The sequence below is a fragment of the Bubalus bubalis genome, chromosome 13, assembly GCF_019923935.1.
Source record: "Bubalus bubalis isolate 160015118507 breed Murrah chromosome 13, NDDB_SH_1, whole genome shotgun sequence".
In the NCBI taxonomy this organism is placed as follows: Eukaryota; Metazoa; Chordata; class Mammalia; order Artiodactyla; family Bovidae; genus Bubalus; species Bubalus bubalis.
This window is the reverse complement of record NC_059169.1, coordinates 39,107,120-39,130,509: the sequence shown is the minus strand read 5'-3', so window position 1 is coordinate 39,130,509 and position 23,390 is coordinate 39,107,120. Positions and strand designations below refer to the sequence as shown.

Below are 23,390 nucleotides of genomic sequence, written 5' to 3'. Positions count from 1 at the left end.
CACAAAGAGTCGAATAAGACTGAACGATTGAGCAACAACAAAGCATGAAAGACTTGAAGCACATGCAAAAGTTGTAAGTTTAGACTATTATTTTAAAATGTTGTAAAACCTATCTGCTGAAAAGTTGCATTGCATATTGAGAGTTTACCTATATTAGAAGATGAACAAAAACTGCATTTGAATTTTCCTTAGGGTTCAGTAGTAGAAACTTATTTTTCTTTATTCTGCCCTGCATACTAAGTATTTGAAGGCAGAGGTTGCTCCCATCCTCCACCACCGCTATACAAGTATACACATTTGATAATAGTTTATACAGTTAATGGGAATGTTACATTGTTCATCTTTTTTTTTTTTTAACCACTGAGACCAGAGAATATTTTGTGGTCTGGGTATAATTTAAAAGATGCATTCTTATGAAGAACTGATTTCTTTTATAAACAAAATACACATGCCTTAAATATTTCTTCATTTTAATATGTGAATATTTGCTCTCACAGCTATATTCTGGTGTGACTTAATAATCGGCTACATATGAAGTATGCAAGATAAGAGTACAGCAGTGCTGATTTTATTTTAAAATTTTTACAAAATATGACTTGTGGGCAAAATCAACATAGAATGTTTAAAGCCACTCACCTTACTGTTTTTGTTTTTACCTTGCTTTCTTCCATTTTCAGAATCCATGTATCTCATTTGATACAAGGATTCCAGTGGAGGCTCTTAGTTTCCCAAGGCTAGTAGTCATCTAGTGTTTCCTTACTGTGCATGGAATGCCTTGAGAAAGTGACTTCTTTAGCTAAATTAATAAAAATAGGAGGGAAAATGTTTAGGCCAGCTTATTCATGCCCCTCCAATATAGTTCTATAGTTGATAACTATGTAGATATTAACGATTTTTTGAGCAACTAACCGGGTTCTAAAATGGGATCCAGTTGCTCTCAAACATTTCCATCTTAGAAGCCTTAACACTTAAAAATTTTGAAGCACCCAGAGGACTTTGTTTTTAATCCACTGGTCGTCAACTCTGTATTATTTTTCCTTTCTTTGTAGTTCTTAACCAGCTGCACACTCCACCACACCACTGTTGATGTCATCTATGACGTCATGAGGGTGGCAGCTATCAGCATTGCAGCCCACAGACTGACCAGTCGCCAGCATCTCTTTAATGGTTCCAGAGAGTTCTCTGGGTAGAGATTGATGCCATATCTGCTGGGCAATGTTGATAATCTCATCAAAAGTGATGTTTCCACTGTGCTTAATGTTTTTCTGCTTCTGTCTCTTGGCGGTTCCTTGAGGGCTTTGATGATAAGGGCAGAAGCAGAAGGTATCACCTCAGCCTTGGCCTGTCTGTTCTGAATCGTCATTTTCATTTTACTCCTCAGACCCTTCCAATCACCAGTTGCCTTGGTGGTGTCACCATCAACCTCTTTTGGAAACAGACCCAGGGGGCCGATCTTGGGGACCAGGGCAGACACGACACCAACTTCCCCACCGGTACACCACAGGTACACGACTTTGACTTCGTTGGGCTTGGTGGCTCAGTTGGTAAAAAATCTGCACGCAATGCAGGAGACCTAAGTTCAAACCCTGGGTCGGTGTTTGAACTTCCCCTGGGTCGGGAAGATGCCCTGGAGAAGGGAATGGCAACTCACTCTGGTATTCTTGCTTGGAGAATTCCATGGTTAGAGGAGCCCGGCAGGCTACTGTCCATGGGGTTGCAAAGAGTTGGACACGACTGAGTGACTAACACATGCTTAGGCAGTATGGTGGAGGCGGCTGGTGTCAGGTGAACCCAGATTCTGGACTACCGAAGAAATTTGCACCTTTGCCTCCTCTGAGCTGAAAGTCGAAAGCCCAGAGGAACTTTATAAGTTATATCTGTTGATTTGTAAGTCATAAATTTAAGTCATAATTTTAAGAATATTAATGTATTTTAAAATAAAAATAAACACCTTACAAGTTAACAGATAACATTTCGATTAAAATAGCTATTTCCTTTAAAAAAGTTAGTGAGAAGAGTACTATTGTTTTGCATTTAATAAAATGCAAAATCTGTTTGATGTCTGACCTAGGAAGACAACTGGAGTCTCCTAAATAATGAAAAGAAAGTGCTTACTGAAATTGGCAATTTAGGAAGTTGGTGGTGATCTATGTCAAAACAATTTTGAAGATACTCATTCGAAGGCAAAGACAGTGTTTCTTGCACATCATTTTATCCCGAGTCTGGTTAGTGCTTTGCATGTAGTAGACGCCAGATGATATCCAGGAAGTAACTGAACCACCCTGCAGTGGGTTGGGATATGATTAGAGGGTGAAAATATGGATTCAGGGGGCACAGACATCACCTTCAAGGCGCTTGGTTGAGAAAAGGAGCAAAACAAGGTCATAGCTGGATTCAGGGCAGGATCAGAGAGGGCTGTTTTTTGTTGCTATTGTTTATAAGAGTGTTGCTATGTGAGGAAACAAAAACAGCAGGGAGAAACTGACAACACAGCAAAGAAATGGGATGACTGGGGGACCAATGAGGGGTCGGGGAGGATACGATATGTATCATTCAGCAGAGCGTTTCATACTTTAATGAGTATATGAGAACCTAGATCTTCTTTAAGTGCAGATTCTGAAACTGTCTGTTTCTAACGAGCACCTGGGCTGCTGGTCTGAGGACCTCACTTTGAGAAGGGAGATTCTAGAGCCCAGATGCAGAGCTGAACCTTGGAGAAGGAGCAGAGAGATCTGAACATTCTGGCTGATGGAACTTTTTTAAGAGAGATTTTTTTTCCCCCTCTAATATCCAGTTAGTACCCTTTTCCTTTCTAAATTCCCTTTCTAATAATTTCAAATTTCAGTGTTCTCACAATGTTTGATGGACAGCAAGATACTGAGGTTATGGCATAAAATGCAATGGTTCTACTATTTTTAAAATGAGACGTTATTAGGATCACTAACAATTATCTAAATATCATTGCTTCATAAACAGAGCTCAGACTTTGGTGTTAGACATGGTTTGATTCTTGGCTCTGATTCTGAGTGGTTTTGGGCAAACTATTAACATCTTAAGTAGGAGTACTTTCATGCAATTTTTTTTCTTTTGCCTCTTTGTGAGAATTACATATGTATCAATAATACATAAAGACCAACACACAAGAAGTGGTGGCTATTATTATCACATCACTCCACAAGTGCATTAGGCTGCACTGAATATAATTTCAAAGTTGGTTTCATAAATTATCAGATTCATCTAATTTTTCAAAGAATTTAAATAACAAGGTGGAACGAACAGATCAGGCTTTGTTTCTATGCACAAGAGAACTGTGCATATTTCTTCTGTAACTCGGACATGGTTTAACTTTAAAAAAAAAACTCAAAATAGCTCAAGTTAGCAGGCATGCAATTTTAGCAAGGTTGATTGGAATTTTGGCCTTTCCTGTAAGTAAGACTAAGCATACTGCTCATTAGAAAACATTTTTATCTGAATCTTTTATTCTTAGGGGCCAAGAATGCTGTTTTTCTTTGATAGCTAGGTTTACAGAAGGTGAAGAAGTGAAGTAAAGTCACTCAGTCGTGCTAGACTCTTTGTGACCCCATGGACTGTAGCCTACCAGGCTCCTCCATCCATGGGATTCTCCAGGCAAGAATACTGGAGTGGGTTCCATTTTAATCACCTTAATTATTTCAACATTTCAAGTTATTATTATTATTCATTCTTCATTTACAACTATTTGAATCTTTACAAATTTCAATATAGTGACAAAACAATATATATTCAATATAAGGTTATGATTATAAGCCTATTTTAATTTTAATTACAACTGCTATGAAGAAAGGGCTTCCCTGGTGGCTCAGACAGGAAAGACTCTTCCTGCAACGAAGGAGACGTGGGTTTGATCTCTGGGTGGGGAAGATCTGCTAGAGAAGGGAATGGCAACCCACTCCAGTATTCTTGCCTGGGAAATCCCAGGGACAGAGGAACCTGGTGGGCCATAGTCCATGGGGTCACAAAGAGTCGGATGTGACTGAGTGACTAACACTTCTTCATTTTCTTACGAAGAAAATGTGGGTAGACAATATTTCCACTTTTCACACTTGGACTTCCTGTGCTGAGAACACAGTTCTGAGCTCTGGGAATTTGAAGGTGACTGATCATTGCCCTGGGGCCAGGTCTGTGTGGGCTGGCTAGATCTCAGGGAGGGAGCCGGAAGCACAGAAAGTAATAGTTTCTTTCTCTGTTGCTTTGAAAGCACCAAGAAGGAATGTCTCCATTTGCTTTTTTTTGTTTTATTTTTAATGCTCAGTACTAGGCCTTAAAAAAAATTTTTTTTTAATTATTTACTTAGCTGCACTGGGTCTTAGTTGCGGCTTGCGTGATCTTTGTTGCGTCATGCAGGATATTTCATTGTGGTGCACCTGGGCTCAGTTGCTTTGTGGCTTGTGGGATCTTAGTTCCCTCAGTTCAGTTCAGTCGCTCAGTCATGTCTGACTCTTTGCGACCCCATGAATCGCAGCACGCCAGGCCTCCCTCCATCACCAACTCCCGGAGTTCACTCAGACTCATGTCCATCGAGTCGGTGATGCCATCCAGCCGTCGTCCCCTTCTCCTCTGTCGTCCTCTATCGTCCCCTTCTCCTCCTGCCCCCAATCCCTCCCAGCATCAGAGTCTTTTCCAATGAGTCAACTCTTCGCATGAGGTGGCCAAATACTGGAGTTTCAGCTTCAGCATCATTCCTTCCAAAGAACACACAGGGCTGATCTCCTCTAGAATGGACTGGCTGGATCTCCTTGCAGTCCAAGGGACTCTCAAGAGTCTTCTCCAACACCACAGTTCAAAAGCATCAATTCTTCGGCGCTCAGCCTTCTTCACAGTCCAACTCTCGTATCCATACATGACCACAGGAAAAACCATAGCCTTGACTAGACGGACCTTTGTTGGCAAAGTAATGTCTCTGCTTTTGAATATGCTATCTAGGTTGGTCATAGCTTTCCTTCCAAGGAGTAAGCGTCTTTTAATTTCATGGCTGCAGTCACCATCTGCAGTGATTTTGGAGCCCAAAAAATAAAGTCTGACACTGTTTCCACTGTTTCCCCATCCATTTCCCATGAAGTGATGGGACCAGATGCCATGATCTTCGTTTTCTGAATGTTGAGCTTTAAGCTAACTTTTTCACTCTCCTCTTTCACTTTCATCAAGAAGCTTTTGAGTTCCTCTTCACTTTCTGCCATAAGGGTGGTGTCATCTGCATATCTGAGGTTATTGATATTTCTCCCGGCAATCTTGATTCCAGCTTGTGTTTCTTCCAGCCCAGCGTTTCCCATGATGTACTCTGCATGGAAGTTAAATAAGCAGGGTGACAACATACAGCCTTGACATACTCCTTTTCCTATTTGGAACCAGTCTGTTGTTCCATGTCCAGTTCTAACTGTTGCTTCCTGACCTGCATACAAATTTCTCAAGAGGCAGATCATGTTTTCTGGTATTCCCATCTCTTTCAGAATTTTCCACAGTTTCTTGTGATCCACACAGTCAAAGGCTTTGGCATAGTCAATAAAGCAGAAATAGATGTTTTTCTGGAACTCTCTTGCTTTTTCCATGATCCAGCGGATGTTGGCAATTTGATCTCTGGTTCCTCTGCCTTTTCTAAAACCAGATTCCCTCACCAGGGATCAAACCTGCATCCCCTGGATTCTTAACCACTGGACCTCCTGGAAAGTTTCTTCATTTGGTTTTCTTTATGAAACACATGCAGAGGGCAAAGAGGAGGTTCATAGAAGGTTAAAAAAAGAATAAATTGAGATTTATTGAGATAAATTTAAGTCAATTTTCCAGACTATCCCCAGGCACATTTTACTGGAACTTTTATTCTTAGTATTCACAATATACACCGAAATCAGAATGATTATATTCCTTGCAGCCAAAGATGGAGAAGGTATATACAGTCAGCAAAAACAAGACCGGGAGCTGACTGTGGCTCAGACCATGAACTCCTTATTGCCAAATTCAGACTTAAATTGAAGAAAGTAGGGAAAACCACTAGACCATTCAGGTATGACCTAAATCAAATCCCTTATGATTATACAGTGGAAGTGAGAAATAGATTTAAGGGACTAGATCTGATAGAATGCCTGATGAACTATGGAATGAGGTTCGTGACATTGTACAGGAGACAGAGATCAAGACCATTCCCATGGAAAAGAAATGCAAAAAAGCAAAATGGCTGTCTGGGGAGGCCTTACAAATAGCTGTGAAAAGAAGAGAAGCGAAAAGCAAAGGAGAAAAGGAAAGATACAAACATCTGAATGCAGAGTTCCGAAGACCAGCAAGAAGAGATAAGAAAGCCTTCCTCAGCGATCAATGCAAAGAAATAGAGGAAAACAACAGAATGGGAAAGACTAGAGATCTCTTCAAGAAAATCAGAGATACAAGAGGAACATTTCATGCAAGAATGGGCTTGATAAAGGACAGAAATGGTATGGACCTAACAGAAGCAGAAGATATTAAGAAGAGATGGCAAGAATACACAGAAGAACTGTACAAAAAAGATCTTAATGACCCAGATAATCACGATGGTGTGATCACTGACCTAGAGCCAGACATCCTGGAATGTGAAGTCAAGTGGGCCTTAGAAAGCATCACTACAAACAAAGCTAGTGGAGGTGATGGAATTCCAGTTGAGCTATTCCAAATCCTGAAAGATGATGCTGTGAAAGTGCTGCACTCCATATGCCAGCAAGTTTGGAAAACTCAGCAGTGGTCACAGGACTGGAAAAGGTCAGTTTTCATTCCAATCCCAAAGAAAGGAAATGCCAAAGAATGCTCAAACTACCACACAATTGCACTCATCTCACACGCTAGTAAAGTAATGCTTAAAATTCTCCAAACCAGGCTTCAGCAATATGTGAACCGTAAACTTCCTGATGTTGAACCTGGTTTTAGAAAAGGCAGAGGAACCAGAGATCAAATTGCCAACATCCGCTGGATCATGGAAAAAGCAAGAGAGTTCCAGAAAAACATCTATTTCTGCTTTATTGACTATGCCAAAGCCTTTGACTGTGTGGATCACAAGAAACTGTGGAAAATTCTGAAAGAGATGGGAATACCAGAAAACATGATCTGCCTCTTGAGAAATTTGTATGCAGGTCAGGAAGCAACAGTTAGAACTGGACATGGAACAACAGACTGGTTCCAAATAGGAAAAGGAGTTCGTCATGGCTGTATATTGTCACCCTGTTTGTTTAACTTCTATGCAGAGTACATCATGGGAAACGCTGGGCTGGAAGAAACACAAGCTGGAATCAAGATTGCCGGGAGAAATATCAATAACCTCAGATATGCAGATGACACCACCCTTATGGCAGAAAGTGAAGAGGAACTCAAAAGCCTCTTGATGAAAGTGAAAGAGGAGAGTGAAAAAGTTGGCTTAAAGCTCCCACTTCATGGGAAATGGATGGGGAAACAGTGGAAACAGTGTCAGACTTTATTTTTCTGGGCTCCAAAATCACTGCAGATGGTGACTGCAGCCATGAAATTAAAAGGTGCTTACTCCTTGGAAGGAAAGTTATGACCAACCTAGATGGCATATTCAAAAGCAGAGACATTACTTTGCCAACAAAGGTCCGTCTAGTCAAGGCTATGGTTTTTCCTGTGGTCATGTATATATGTGAGAGTTGGACTGTGAAGAAGGCTGAGTGCCACAGAATTGATGCTTTTGAACTGTGGTGTTGGAGAAGACTCTTGAGAGTCCCTTGGACTGCAAGGAGATCCAACCAGTCCTTTCTGAAGGAGATCAGCCCTGGGATTTCTTTGGAAGGAATGATGCTAAAGCTGAAACTCCAGTACTTTGGCCACCTCCTGCGAAGAGTTGACTCATTGGAAAAGACTCTGATGCTGGGAGGGATTGGGGGCAGGAAGAGAAGGGGATGACAGAGGATGAGATGGCTGGATGGCATCACTGACTCGATGGGCGTGGGTCTGAGTGAACTCTGGGAGTTGGTGATGGACAGGGAGGCCTGGCGTGCTGCGATTCATGGGGTCGCAAAGAGTCAGACACGACTGAGCGACTGATCTGATTCACAATATTGCAAATATTTAGCTCTCCCTTATCAATCTTATAATCATCGTTGATCTCTTGCATTGGTAGAATATGCCAGGATGGTGGGAGATATTAATGTAGTACAATAAGTATTGATGTTGGTAGCATGCTTTCATGTACGAGGTGATGAGGAGATGCAGAAATGTCAGCCAAGCTGCTTGACGCCAGTTTTAGTTGAGGTCTGTGGGCCCAGTGCTATTAAGATCCTGCTTGACTTTACTTTGAAAAGTTTTTCTCCTTCTTTTTCTAAATCTTATAATTGCCTGTTAAGTACCACCTTCATAATTCATGCTCCTACTCTAATCATGCTTTTAAGAACTTTAAGAATTATAAGCCCAGGGATCTTTTCAAAAAGATCAGACTAGAAATGGCTGTTTATGGTGGTGTCATGTTAATTTACAACCAATCACTGTCCTAACCTGACATTAGATGTATCCAACAGATATGGCAATAAACATGCAGGATACTGATGTCTGATTCTGAAAAACTTACTTATTCACAAGAATTTATTTTCTTCACTGTGTGTTGGCCAAATATGTCAGGATAGCAATTAAAAGTAGATCTGAAAATTTATAGCTCCTGATCTTTTAATTTAGCATCCAGTAAACTTTTCTGTCAGTGAGGGCTTAAAGAACAAAACACTTCATTGACAAAGAATTTTTCTTGCGGGATTACATTGCAATTATTTTGCAAATGATGTGAAATTTCTACAAGCCACTAGAAGAGCATAAATAATCTTATCTTTAAAATTTGAATTAAAGTCAAAATACTCCTAGTATTTTATCAGGTTCATATTTGTGTTTGACTTTTGAAGGACCAGCGTTTATGTGTCTTGGTATCTCTGCTAGCTAGCAACTCAATAAATATTTTTTGTTGCTCAATAAATATATGCTGATTAATTAATTTTCTTTTTTCACCCATGTTAATGTTTTAAATTTCCTAGTCATGAATTTTTATGCAGTTGTAAATTTGGAGATTAAAAGAAATTCTGGAAGGACAAATCCTATTAAGGTAAAATTTTTGTCTAATTTCTAAGGCAGAATCAGAAAAATTTAACTCATTAACATAATTAAATTGGTAATTTATTGCATGTGTTGTCAAATAAAACTTTTCTTTCAAAATGGTGAAAAGTTTGGCTGTTGGAATTTATCAATTTAGATTTGTTTTTATATATGTTACAGGAAAATAAAAGTTATTGAAAATTTGGCCATGGCATAATGATTAATAAGATTTTAGAAAGTGAAGTGATAGGTAAATAACATTCTTCTGGCCTATTCCACCACTAGGAGAGTAAAATCAGTTCATAAATGCATATGATCCCCAGATATCTCTTGAGTACTCCTAAGTCTTTGATCTTTTGGAGTTACATCTCTTTTAATTTTCAAATACAATGCCTTGAATGACCATCTCAGCTTCCCCAAATATCTCCAAGAATTCTTTTCAAAAACTTAAAAAAAAAGTTTATTTGGTTGTGTTGGGTCTTAGTTACGGCATATGAACTCTTAATTGCAGCGTGTGGGACCTAGTTTCCTGACCAGGGATCAAACCTGGGCCCCCTGCATTGGGAGCAAGGAGTCATAGCCACTAGACCAGCAGGGAAATCCTCCAAGGATTCTTAAGAGTGAACATATCTCCAGATTTCTCTGGTTCAGCTGTATACTTCTGCAGAATTCTCACTGCCTGTTTCAGTCTCTCAACTACGCCAGACACTCACCTTTCCCAGGTAGCACATGGCCTCACGCAGAGCATTGCCATACCCTCAAGACACCACTAACAAAGCTGTGTATCCAACTTTGCTGAAGGTCTCCACACTTCAGAAGAGAATTAGAATATAAAAATGATCGCCACTGCCTTAAACCTATACTTTGAATACAACCATTTCTGGAACCTAAACGCTTCTGGAAGTTAAACAATTTATAGGTTTATTCAGCTTCCCAGCCTTTCTGCCTTACCTCAAAGTCCACTCTGTTCTCATTTGTTGGAGAAATACTTTTCATAAATGTTAATATTTCCCAAGGCCAAATTCATACCAGCTTAAGAATATTCCACTATTATTATCTATGGGTACTATTAGAATATTACACTCATATTACCTATGGGAGTTGGTTTCTCACTAGGACTCACTAGACATCCTTAGACACAAGAAGACACACAGAAATACATCTTCTAAGGTTTGGTTTGTAGTGAAAGTGGCGGGGGGGGGGGTGTGGTAATAAATATTTCTAACAGCAATACAGGATGGCTGTTGGCATAACAAATTCTGTTTCTACTGAGGTTTCTGGGCTAGTAGGAAGTAAGCTAACTCCTGATGTCTTTTGATCTCCTTTGGGTCCCTTTTGGGTAAAACACACACTCACGCAAGATCTCCCAAGTTTGAACAATTATTCTCAGAGACTAGACCATCTAAGTGCATATCATAGAAACGAAATACATCTCTAAAGCCATTACTTTGCTGACAAAGGTCCATCTAGTCAAAGCTATGGTTTTTCCAGTAGTCATGTATGGATGTGAGAGTTGGACTATAAAGAAAGATGCACACTGAAGAATTGATGTTTTGAACTGTGGTGTTGCAGAAGACTCTTAAGAGTCCCTTGGACTGCAAGGAGATCAAACCAGTCCATCCTAAAGCAGATCAGTCCTGGGTGTTCATTGGAAGGACTGATGTTGAGGCTGAAGCTCCAATACTTTGGCCACCTGATGTGAAGAACTGACTCATTGGAAAAGACCCTGATGCTGGGAAAGATTGATGGCAGGAGGAGAAGGGGACAACAGAGGATGAGATGGTTGGATGGCATCACCGACTCAATGGACATGAGTTTGAGCAAGCTCAGGGAAGCCTGGCGTGCTGCTCTCATGGGGTTGCAAAGAGCTGGACGCGACTGAGGGACTGAACTGAACTGAAAGCCAGTACATCTCATGAAGAATTTTTCCTGATGGTAGAAAACAGCATTCTACATTTTACACAGCAAAGTTGCAGACCCTTTCCCTGCCCTGTTTTCCTTACCTAGATCATGACCAGAGGTCTATCTCTGAAAAAATAAAATGGCACCTATTATAATACTTTTTCAAATAACAGAGCTGTAGACCCCTGATCACTACCTCTATTTATCCAAAGATCCAACAGAAAATATCTGATGTGTGTAATCTATGGGGATATGGGTGTGTCTGTGTTTGTGTGTGTATATATGTAAAGTTCTGGGTGTGCTAGGTCACTCAGTCATGTCCGACTCTCTTTGGCCCCATGGACTGTAGCCCACCAGGCTCCTCTGTCCATGGGATTTCCCAGGCAAGAATACTGGAGCAGGTTGCCATTTCCTATTCCAGAGGATCTTTCTGCCCAGGGATGGAATCTGCATCTCTTGTGTCTCCTGCATGCATATGTGTGTGTGTGTGTCTATATATATATATATATATATATATATATATATATATATATAAGCTTCAGTTACATAGGATTGAAATAGTTTGGCCTGACTGGTATATTTCTGTCCACAAGTGTCCATGGTAGAGTCATGGATGGATCATTCTTAGTCCAAGAACTCCTGGTAGACTGACGATTTACCTCAGAGACCCTTGTGAGCATTCTAAACTGATGTCTACATTCAAGGAAATCCCTTTGCCTTCTTTCACAAAGGACCTTCTGAAGGAGCTGAGCCAAGGCTGGCCTCTTCCATGGCTATTTCCAACCCCTGAGGGGACACCTGACTCTCCTCTGTGTAGACTGAGATTTCATGGCTGTGCTGGAACTCTGAGAATAGCCAACGGCTTCATTTCATAGCTGTTTGTAACGTCTCTTCACTCTGCATGGAGGTGAGCGTGAGGTGTGCTGGAGATCACCTTTCTCCCACCACTGCCTCTGATGACTATTAAGGGAGAATCTGGGAGCATAACCTGGGTCTCTTTTTCCCCAGGCCAGTCTTTTATAGTTTCGAAATCCTTTCCTTTTTGAAGCTAACATATTAATCGATATCTATGCAGTATTCACAGAAATAGGAAGAATGAAAAATTTGGGGGGACTTCCCAGGTGGTACAGCGGGTGAGAATCTGCTTGCCAATGCAGGGTACGTGGTTTGGATCACTGGTCCGGATCACTGGTCCAGGAAGATTCCACATGCCACAGAGCAACTAAGCCCATGCACCACAGCCACTGAGCCCATGCTCTAGAGCCTGTGCTCTGCAACTAGAGAAGCCACCGCAATGAGAAGCCTGCATACCACAATGAGAAGCCTGCACGCCGCAATGAAGAGTAGCCCCCACTAACTGCAGCTAGAGACAGTCCATATGCAACAACAAAGACCCAGTGCAGACAAAATAAACCTAACAAAGACTTAAATATTTCTAAACAATTAAAGACACTTTTTAAAATATAGTTTGAATTTTTAGCAGTTTCCTATAATAGAGGGCTGTTCCCTCCTGCAAAGATAAAATGAAATATTTTATATTTCAAAATATAAATGCAAATAGTTATTACAATTCTAAGTTAATAGTACAGTAAATGTCGTGCTTAATTTTTTCCTGCTTTTTAGCAGAACAAGCTGAACAAACAAAAAGGCTGTTGCTCTGATCAAGAAAACTTAATGAGAGGTCAGGTAGAACTTTCGTACTGAAACATAAAAACAAAAAGGGAAAAAAATGTTTTAGAGAAAACAGGGCTTGACTATTTTTATCTTTGACTATCACTACTAAATATATCCATTTAGGGAAAAACACAGAGTTCATTTTACTCATTCCACTAGGTTGCAGGAAAAGAAGTTTAGTAAACAGACAGTCTCTTCTTCTTTTTTCCCAGAAGCCCCAATAGTTTATTTTAAAGCTAATTCTAGGGTAAGTCCTTTTGATCTTACTGCTATCACTTAGAGAATTATAGAGTGGTTTTGCAAATCTGGCTAGAATGCAGGACCTTAACAACAACAAAAAAAGAAGTCCTAGATTCTGTGTTAAATACTTAGAGTTCAATGATAGGAAACTTTTGTAGATGCTGGAAAAAAGAAAAAAAAAAAAAACAAAAACCCCCAAAGCCTTAAGATCTTTACAGTAGGAAGAAAATAACCAGCTACTCTTCAAATTATGGGGTTGGCCCCAAGTTTTGAAAGCTACCATCTCTGCCGGTCTCCTAATGAGCTGTCTGTGCACACAGGGGAAGTCAATAAGTACCAAGCGCTACTCTCTAGTCTGTCCATCTCATCTAGCAGATTCAAAAGACACGTTTAGGATCCCTGCCTTCATCCACTGGGCAGAACACTCATCATCATCAACATCTTATGTGACGAGTGTCCAGCTCAGTCACCTTGGTACTCTGTGATGACCTACATGGAGGAGTGGTGGAGACTTAAGAGGGAGGAGATATATATATATTCACATAGAGCTGATTCACTTTGTTCTATAGTAGAAACTAACACAGCATTGTAAAGCAATTACACTCCAATTAAAATAAAAACTGTACTGAAGCCTTCCTCAATGTTCGTCTGCCTTTTGGAGGAGTGATATGTGACTCACCTAGGGTTTTTTCCCTTTCTGCTGCCTGCACATCTGTATTCCTCCCTCTTACCTTCATTTCTTAAACATTGTCTGTAGCACTGTGTCTACTTTTTTCTCACTGGCTCCCATTTCCAAATATAGAATGAAACCTACCGTTCTGAATACCATTATGGAAGTACTGACATCTGTAATCCTTTAATTACTGACACTGAAGGATGTGTTTTTATAGGTAAAGATGGGATACTGAGAACTTTATCATTATATATGTATATTTTTTCTCTTTACATGAACTTAATTTTTTCCCAGGTTTCATGAGATATAATTGACATATAACATTGTATAAGCTTAAGGTGTACAACATAACGATTTGATACACATGTAATCACGAAATGATTACCACCATAAGGTTAGTTAACACTTCCATCACTTTATGTAATTACCATTTCTTCCTTTTTTGTGGTTACAGCACTTAAGTTATATCTTCGTAACTTTCAAGCATATAATATTTCTAACTATAGTCAGCATGTGAAAGTGTTAGTTGCTCAGTCGTGTCCGACTTTTTGCAACCCCATGGGTTGCAGCCCACCAGGCTCCTCTGTCTAGGGAATTCTCCAGGCAAGAATGCTGGAGTGTGTAGCCGTTTCCTTCTCCAGGGGATCTTCCTGACCCAGGGATCGAATCTGGGTCTCTTGCATTGTAGGCAGATTCTTTACTGTCTGAACCACCAGGGAAGCCCCATGCTGTACATCAAATCCCCAGAACTCATTCATCTTAAATCTGGAAGTCTTTATCCTTTGACCAATGTCTGCCCATTTCCATCAGCCTCTGCCCTGGCAGTCACCATTCTAGTCTCTATTTCGATGAGTTTGGCTTTTTAAGATTACATGTTTATTTTTTCTTCACCCACTTAACTGCCAGTAGACACTTCAGGTGTCTCCATGTCTTGGCTATTGTGAATGATGCTGCCAGGAACATGGGGTTACTCTTCAAGAGAGTGATTTCATTTCCTGAAAATACACATTCAGAAGTGGAATTACTGGACTGTATGGTAGTTCTGTTTTGAATTTTTTGAGGAACCACCATACTATTTCCCACATGTAGCTGTATCAATTTACATTCCCACCAACAGTGTACAGGCTTCCCTTTCCCCCACATTCTTGCCAACACTTGTCTCGTCTTTTTGATAATGGCCATTTTACCAGGTGTAATGTCACTGTGATTTTGATATGCATTTCCTGAAGGTTAGTGATTATGAGTATCTTTTTGTGTGTCTGTTGGCCATTTGTCTTCTTCAGAAAACTGTTTTTTCTTTAAATCAGATTTTTGTGTGTGTGCTGTATGAACTCCTTATATATTTTGGATATTAACCCCTTATCAAATAGATGGTTTGTCACTATTTTCCCTATTCTATAGCTTAACTTTTAATTTTGCTGATGGTTTCCTTTGCCGTGCAGAAGCTCTTTAGTTTGATGTTGTCCCACTTGCTTATTTTCGCTTTTGTTGCCTGTACTTTTGGTGTCATCCAAAAATCATTGCCAAGACCCCTGTCAGGCAGCTTTCTCTCTATTTATTCTTCTAGGTGTTTTATGGCTTCTGGTATTACAATTCATTTATTTCCTGTTAATTTTTGTGAATGGTATAGAATAGGGGTCCAATTTCATTCTTTAACATGTGAATATCTAGTTTTTACGACACAGTTTATTGAAGTGAGTCTACCTTCCCAATGAGTATTCTTGGCTCCCTTGTCAAATATTCAGATCAGATCAGTTGCTCAGTTGTGTCCGACTCTTTGCGACCCCATGAATCACAGCATGCCAGGCCTCCCTGTCCATCACCAACTCCCAGAGTTCACCCAGACTCACGTCCATCGAGTCAGTGATGCCATCCAGCCATCTCATCCTCTGTCGTCCCCTTCTCCTCCTGCCCCCAATCCCTCCCAGCATCAGAGTCTTTTCCAATGAGTCAACTCTTCGCAGGAGGTGGCCAAAGTACTGGAGTTTCAGCTTTAGCATCATTCCTTCCAAAGAAATCCCAGGGCTGATCTTCAGAATGGACTGGCTGGATCTCCTTGCAATCCAAGGGACTCTCAAGAGTCTTCTCCAACACCACGGTTCAAAAGCATCAATTCTGTGGCACTCAGCCTTCTTCACAGTCCAACTCTCACATCCATACATGACCACAGGAAAAACCATAGCCTTGACTAGATATTTGTGAGTTTATTTCAGGGCTATTGATTCTCTTCCATTGGCCTATGTGTCTGTTTCTATGCTAGTATCATTCTATTTTAATGACTATAGCTTTGTAATAAAATTTGAAATCAGAAAGTGTGATACCTCCAGCTTTGCTCTTCTTTCTTGAGACTGCTTCGACTATGAAGGATCTTTTGTGGTTCTGTACAAATTTTAGGATTGTTTTTTCTATTGCTGTGGAAAATGCCATTGGGATTTTAATAGGGATTGCACTGAATCTATATAGGTCACTTTGACTAGTATTAACATTTAACAATATTAATTCTCTAATCAATGAGAAAGCCTATCCACTCCAATATTCTGGCCTAGAGAATTCCATGGACTGCATAGTCCATGGGGTCGCAAAGAGTCGGACATGACTGAGAGACTTTCACTTCAATCCATGATCATTGGATATCTTTTCATTTAGAATTTGTGTCTTCTCTAATTCCTTTCATCAGTCTCTTGTAAATTTCAGTACAGAGATTTTACCTTCTTGGCTGAATCTATGTAGTTTATTGTTTTATAAATAGGATTGTTTTCTTTCTTTTTCAGATAGTTTGTGGTTAGTGTATAGAAATATAAATGCTTTTTGTATGTTGATTTTGTATCCAAAGATCTACTGAATTATTTTATTAGTTCTAAGCTTTTTTAGTGGATTTTTCAGAATTGTCTCTATGTAAGAACGTATCATCTGCAAACAGAGAAGATTTCATCATACTTAATATGTTTTTTTCATCTACCTTCCAGGAGTGATTCTTCCTGTTTTATAAGCATGAGAAATATACCTGCAGTTCAGATGTTGGCTATCTGAACCTGTATGGGCTGACATCTTTATGAACCTTATCCAACCAGGATATAAAGCTCAGTTATTTTATGTGTTTCCACTGTACCTGTCTCTTCTTGCAATAATTTCCAGCCACAAGGTCCCTTCATTCTTATGATCTTTGCCCCAGGCATTGTTCAGCCCAGTGCTCCCCTGCCTCTTCCTCTTCCATAGCTCAGAGTAACTCCTTTTTCTCCAGTTCATCTAAATCCTCTCTACTCTACCCCACCCACTTGCTTCAAAACACCTGGACCTGAGTTACCCATCTACTGAACCAAAGCATTAACTGACAAAGTCAGTCTCTCCCTGAGGAGCCGTGGTTCTCAGCTGGTGGGTTTCTCCCCAGGAGACATTTGACAGTGTCTGGAGATGCTTTTGATGGTCACATCTACAGAGGCTCTACTAGCACCTAGCAGGTGGAGGCCAGGGATGGTGCTAATATATTATCATATACACGACAATCCCTTATGACAAAGAATTATCCAGCCCAGATTCTCAGTAGTATACCTGTTGAGAAATCCCACTGAAAAAAAAAAAAAACCAAAAACTTAGATAAGCTTTAGTAATCATTGGTATTTTCTACTCTGCTCCTATTAATGTTTGATTACTTCTGTGCATTGAGTTACATATTTTATACCCTCCTCCCTGACACACCAGTCAATAAACAATTGTTGAAAACCAGATACATGTCAGGCAGGGTCAGGGACTCCTAAGTTACTTATGGTTCTATGAGGAAAACAGGTGACATTTTTATGAAACATACCCAGCTGGAATACAAAGCTCAGTTATTTTGTTAGAAGAGTTTCCACTGTACCTGTTTCTTCTTGCAAGAATTTCCAGCCACAGAGTCCCTTCATTCTTACAATCTTTGCCCCAGGCATTGTTCAGCCCAGTGCTCTCCTGCTCCTCCCTTTTTCATAACACAGAGTTACTGTTCAACCTCGTGATTGAAGGGGATATGATGACATAAAGAAGATGTACCTAATGTAGCCCAGGATGATCTGCAAGGATTTTTGGAAGGATTCTCAGAAGGAAGAGGTCTGAATTGAGCCTGGAAGAATATGTAGGAGAAAGGCAGGAAAAGGAAGGGAGAAAGGCACATTTCTCACAGAGAAAAACATGGGTCAGGACACATGGTTAGAAAAGAGGACAGTAGCAAGTCCTGAACGAGGTCGACGTGATGGCAACCATCAAGATGGCCCCTAAGCTGGCAACTGGGAGTCCTAGAAGGAGGAGTTAATTGGGTGGCATGATAAGGCTGAATTTTAGAAAGGTCATACAATTCCTGAAAGCTAGCTGAGAGCTAATGAACTAAAGTGGAAATGAGAATGGGGAAGAGGGGCCAATTGGAGTGATATTGAGAGACAGCAAGGACAGGACTGGGGATGGGGCAGACATGGAGGTGAGAGATGAGGAAGTCCAGCATGACCTCCAGATTTCAGGTGTGGTACCATTTACAAGTCAGGGAAAGCAAGGGGAAGCCTGTGGGATAAGACAGAAAATCAATTTTGGAAAATCTTTGTGTCAGACAAATATTTTCATTTATAAAAGTAGTTTACATGTCTCTACTGCTGAAGAATTGATGCTTTTGAACTGTGGTGTTGGAGAAGTCTTTTGAGAGTTCCTTGGACTGCAAGGAGATCAAACCAGTCAATCCTGAAGGAAATCAGTCCTGAATATTCATTGGAAGGACTAATGCTGAAGCTGAAACTCCAATACTTTGGATGCGAAGAGTCGATTCATTAGGAAAGACCCAATGAAGGCAGGAGGAGAAGGGGACGACAGAGTACAAGACGGTTGGATGGCATCACCGACACAATGGACATGAATTTGAGCAAGCTTCAGGAGCTGGTTAAGGACAGGGATGCCTGGTGTGCCGCAGTCCACGGGGTCACAAAGAGTCAGATATGACTGAGTGAGTGAGCAACAACATACATGCCTTTTGCCAAATAATTGTAGAAGAGAGATACATATGAAATCTCCATTCAGAAATGTCAGCATTAAACTTTGGGTGGAGGTGGTTTTTTTTTTTTTTTTTTTGGCTGTGCTGAGTGGCTTTCTGGATCTCAGTTCACTGACCAAGGATTGAACCTGGGTCACATCACTGAAAGCTGGCAATCCTAACCACTAGGCCATCAGGAAACTCCTATTTTTTAGGGGGTGGGGTTTCTTCCAAATTGTTCTGTGTGGAAAAATTACACACAGAATGCAATCACATAAGAAAACAGAAAATCACAAAAGAAAATGCAATCACATAAGAAAACAGACTCTTATGTGAATCATCTAAAGGTATGATTTCAATACCTTTAGACCATGAAATTTTTGCACCTGGTCTTATGTCCCTGGATATGTTCCGCTGTCTACTAGTTTACAGTATATGGGAGCTTGAATAGAATTTGTACCCTACTGTTCTGTGAAAATTGTATAAATCTTGTGTATTAGTCATTTAGTTGTGTCCAACTCTTTGCAACCCTGTGGATTGTAGCTCACCAGGCTCCTCTGTCCATGGAATTCTCCAGGTATGAATACTGGAGTGGGTTGCCATTTCCTTCTGCTGGAGATCTTCCCAACTCAGGGATCGAACCCGGGTCTCTTGCATTGCAGGCAGATTCTTTTAATTATATTGAATTGGTTCATAATGCTTTTCAGGTCTACTATATCCTTCTACTTTTCTGTATATTCATTCTAATAAGTTTTGAGAGTTTGATAATGAAACTCCAACTAAAAATCTTAATTTCTCTACTTAAAAAATTGAAATTTATAGTGGAACTATATGTAATTTTGTTCTCTATTTTCTGAGTCTCCTGTAAATGTGTTATCATATTTTCATAATTTACAGAATAAAAAAGAGAAAAAAGAAAAATACAATCACAAATTTTATCACTTTATAGATGATTTTCCCTCCACTTTGTAATATATATATATTTCATAAGCATATATTTCTGTTTTACTATTTATTTTATGCTGGAGTATAGCCAATTAACAATATTGTGATAGTTCCAGATGTACAGCAAAGTGACCCAGTCATACATATACATGTATCCATTGTAATATATTTTTAAACATCTCTCTGTGTCATGGACTATCCATTTACATTTTCACTGATTGCACAATATCTCATTCTATGGAAAAACCATAATTTATTCCACCGTCCCTATTGTTTAGATTTGAGGATCTCATTTCTAACAAATCATGCATAATGCCATCACAGGCTGAGTCCTCCAGAGACGGACAGAAATGCCATTTGAAGCATAAGATAGTTATCAGGGACTGACGCCAGGGAAGTGAAGCAGGAAGGAACAGGAATGGGTAAGGGAGAAGTTGAACTCTGACACAGGCTGACAGCCTCAACAGACCTCACTTATATAGAAAGGACCCATCAGAGTTGTCCCGAATTGGGTGGAAATGACAGGACTTTTTATAACTTCAAGTCCTGGGGCCACTTTCACTGGGCATGGCCTCAGGCGAGGCTGTGCTCTGCAGCTGAGGTGGACTTCTAAAGAGAGATTTGGCTAGTGCCTCTATGTGTCCACTGAGGAGACTCCTTTTATGCACATATCTTCACCCATATCCTTAGGATAAATTCTCAGAAGTAGAATTGCTGCAGTAGAGCAAGGGCATTTAAAACATTTTAATATTTATTGCCAAATTACCTTCCAAAAAGATGGTCACTTTCTCCTATCAACAGTTCATTTCACCACTAATGTATAAGAACATGACAATTGTACTGTTTCATGTTTTTAAATATTGAAAGGTACTTCAAATTCTTTTGGAAAATAAATAATATTTATGATGTTTTGTCATTATGAATTTTAAGTCCTTTCTCTCTGCTTCTGCTGCCGCTGCTAAGTTGCTTCAGTCTGTCCGACTCTGCGAAGCCATAGACGGCAAAGAATTGGATTTGGGTCTTCTGAATTGCAAATTTGCAACACTAAAGAGACAGAAATGGCTGGTGCCTGAGCTGACTTGAAACAGAATTTGCAATACCCTATAGCTCTTTCCATGTGAGTATTTGAGCAAACAAATGAAACTCCTACTTATTAGGAAAAATCCATATTTGACACGCTACTGATAGAGATGAATGGGAAATAATCATCATTTACTAAGTTCCCACTTGAAGCCAAGCAATGCCCTGGGCTTCTACATAAAACATCATAATTTTAATTCTCACAAGAAACATTTGAAGTAGTTATTCTCATCACATTTTTCAGGTGAGCAAATTGAAGCTCAGAGAATTTGGTAACTTGGTAACCTTAATCATCCAGATTCCCACTTCTGTGCACTTCTTGCCATCCTGGGCTGCATCCCCCATTGCTGAAAGTCAACTGACATAGCAGTAGCTTTAAATGACATTATATATATATACACACACACATATATTTATATACATATATATGTATAATAACTGTAGTAATAGTAATTCTCATGAAGCTTGTAGAATGTCTGTCTTTCTATTGGTTTGGAAGTCCACAGCATTCACTGTCTAAAATTTTTGTATCACTTATGATAAACAGCACATTGCATATATAAGGTGCTTGCTAAATATTTAATATTGGGTTGGCTAAAAGGTTCATTTGGGTTTTTCCATAAGATATTATGAAAAGCCCAAATGAAATTTTTGGTTAAGGTCTCAAGTAGCCAGAAAGACATTTCTTCCTAGTTTCTTTAATCCTTTCATCCTCATTGGGTTTGTTCTGATCATGGTGTCCTCAGGAGGCAAGGGGATGATCCAGCCAATGGTTTTTCACTTTAGCAGAAACAACTGGTGAGGTCTTCTAAACAGACCCACTGATTACAGACAATGCCAGTGAAAAAAAGGTTGGATGAAAATAAACATAACAAACAAACACCATCCTCTAGAAGTCACCCAAATCTGGAAGGATGCTGGTGAAATCTTTATTCAGAAGAGTAAATGAGTTTAATCCCAGCTTTAGGTCTAATGTCTAGGCAACAGGAAATACTGGGAAGAGAAATACTGTGAAGACACCTGAAAAAGAGCCATCAGACAAAACTAGAAGGCTAACTGATTTCCTTAAGGCAATGTCCTTCTAAAACAGGGGGTGGATGGTGGAGTCGGAGAGAAGTAGAAAGCTATTCTAGGCTAAAAAAATAAAGAGGTAACCAAAGGCAATATGTGGTTATTGTTTGGGTTCTGGTCTAAGGCAGCGGTAAAAAGACACTTTGGAATCCATTGGAGGAATCTGAGTCTGGACTGGGTGTAGATTAATACTAAGTGAGTATGGTTAGCTTTAGTTAAGTGTGAAAATGATAATATGCAGAAAAGTGTTCTTTAAAGAACGAGATGTCTATTATGCTATCTATGGGTGAAATATAATTCTCTCTTTAAGTAGGAAATATATCTTCAGTAGAAAAGGTGATGAAGTTAATAAGGCAAAAATAGATTCTAGTTATGCTAGTCATTATGCTAGTCTCTTTGCTCTTTGACGTCATTTTTCATCATATAGAGTAAACGATCCACCAGGAAGAAAAATAAAAGGATTGCTTCCTCTACTGGAGTAAGAACTCATCTTGATCGTCTTCCAACCATGACACCATCAGTGTGTGGCCAGGATAGGGCAAGAGCTTGAAGCGAGGTTCCAGGGAGCCTAGACAGATAAGCAGGTTCCTCTCCAGAGATCTGATTTGAGTATGAAAAGAATCCACACACTCCAGCCTTTGAGCCTCCTACCCTCCAGACCTGCGCACCTACCCAGGGCCCCTGCGGAAGGTGAATGACACATCCCTTACTGCTCCGGACGTGTCCCCAAACCACGCAGGATGGCGGGTTTGACGCTCAAGGCGGGGGCTGACTTTCTTTCTCCTCGGACCCTTATTGGAGGGCCGGGACTGGAGTGGCAGGTACCTTCCTCCTTGCCCACCTGGAAGCCGAGAGGAGCCGGGCGGGCCCAAGCTGAGGGTAATGGGCCGCACGTGCCTAGGCCAGTACCCTCACCTGCCGCCAGGAGGGCCCGGGCCACGGAAGGGGGCGGAGACCTGGGAGAGGGGCTGTCCGCACCTGGCGGCGGGGCGGGCGCGCAGCGGGCTCGGCCGGAGCGGGAGCAGGTGAGGGCGGCTGGCCGGGACGAGCTCCATCGCGGGGGACGTTCTTGGCCGGGAAAGGTGCAATTGTGTGCAGCTATTCCTGGTATGTCAGGAGGGCCGGGCGGCCGCGAGCGGTAGGGGCGCCGCTTCCCGGGGCCCCGGGAGAGGGAAGGCGGCCAGGCGGGCGGAGGCGAGAGGGATGCGGACAGGATGCGGGCGCGGGGGCGCCTCCCCTCCGGGGAGAGGATGGGGGCCCGCGGTCCGGCGGGAGGCGCGGGAGCGGGAGCGTGGCCCGGGCCACGGCCTCTGGGAGGACGGTGGCATCCCCTAGCCCAGACTGTCCGACCACAAAGGCGGCTGCGGCCGGGAGCCCAGGGGCGCCGTGGGGGTTGTGGAGAGGAGGGGGTACGGAAGCTGCGACTGGGCGGCCTGGGGGTGGGCCGGGGCGGGGCATTCCGGGAGGGCGGCGGCCTCGCTGCGACTTTTGAAGTCGAAACAGACCTCGGGTCTGGTGCCGCGCGCCTCCTCCGGTCGCCCTCCCCGCCTCCCGCGCTCAGTCCGGTCCCCGCGGCGTTTTCGGGAGTTTGGAGAAAGCCACGTCTTCAAGTTCTTGTGGTTCGAAACTTTGCCGAAGTTTCAACAACTTCGCAACAAAGGGAAAGAGACAACGTGCCCCGGAGTCTTGCAGTCGGAGAGAGGCCGGGGCATCTGGCCCGTCGTGCGCGGCACTGCC

General features: G+C 41.3%; 1 protein-coding gene and 1 pseudogene across 8 annotated transcripts in view; one reads left to right on the top strand and one right to left on the bottom strand.

Annotated features, from left to right (window-relative positions):
• Positions 1-1,052: 1,052 nt before the first annotated feature.
• On the bottom strand, positions 1,053-22,708 carry LOC112578508 (annotated as a pseudogene).
• LMO7 (LIM domain 7) overlaps positions 22,693-23,390 on the top strand; it is a 222,884-nt gene continuing 222,186 nt past the window's right edge. For 2 of the 8 annotated variants that reach the window (XM_025262746.3, XM_025262745.3), the window contains exon 1: positions 22,697-22,760. The gene's annotated coding sequence lies outside the window, so the exon portion shown is untranslated. Of the gene's footprint in view, positions 22,761-23,390 lie in introns of all 8 variants that reach the window. The other 6 variants (XM_044927228.2, XM_044927227.2, XM_044927220.2 and 3 more) reach the window with 5 other exon arrangements.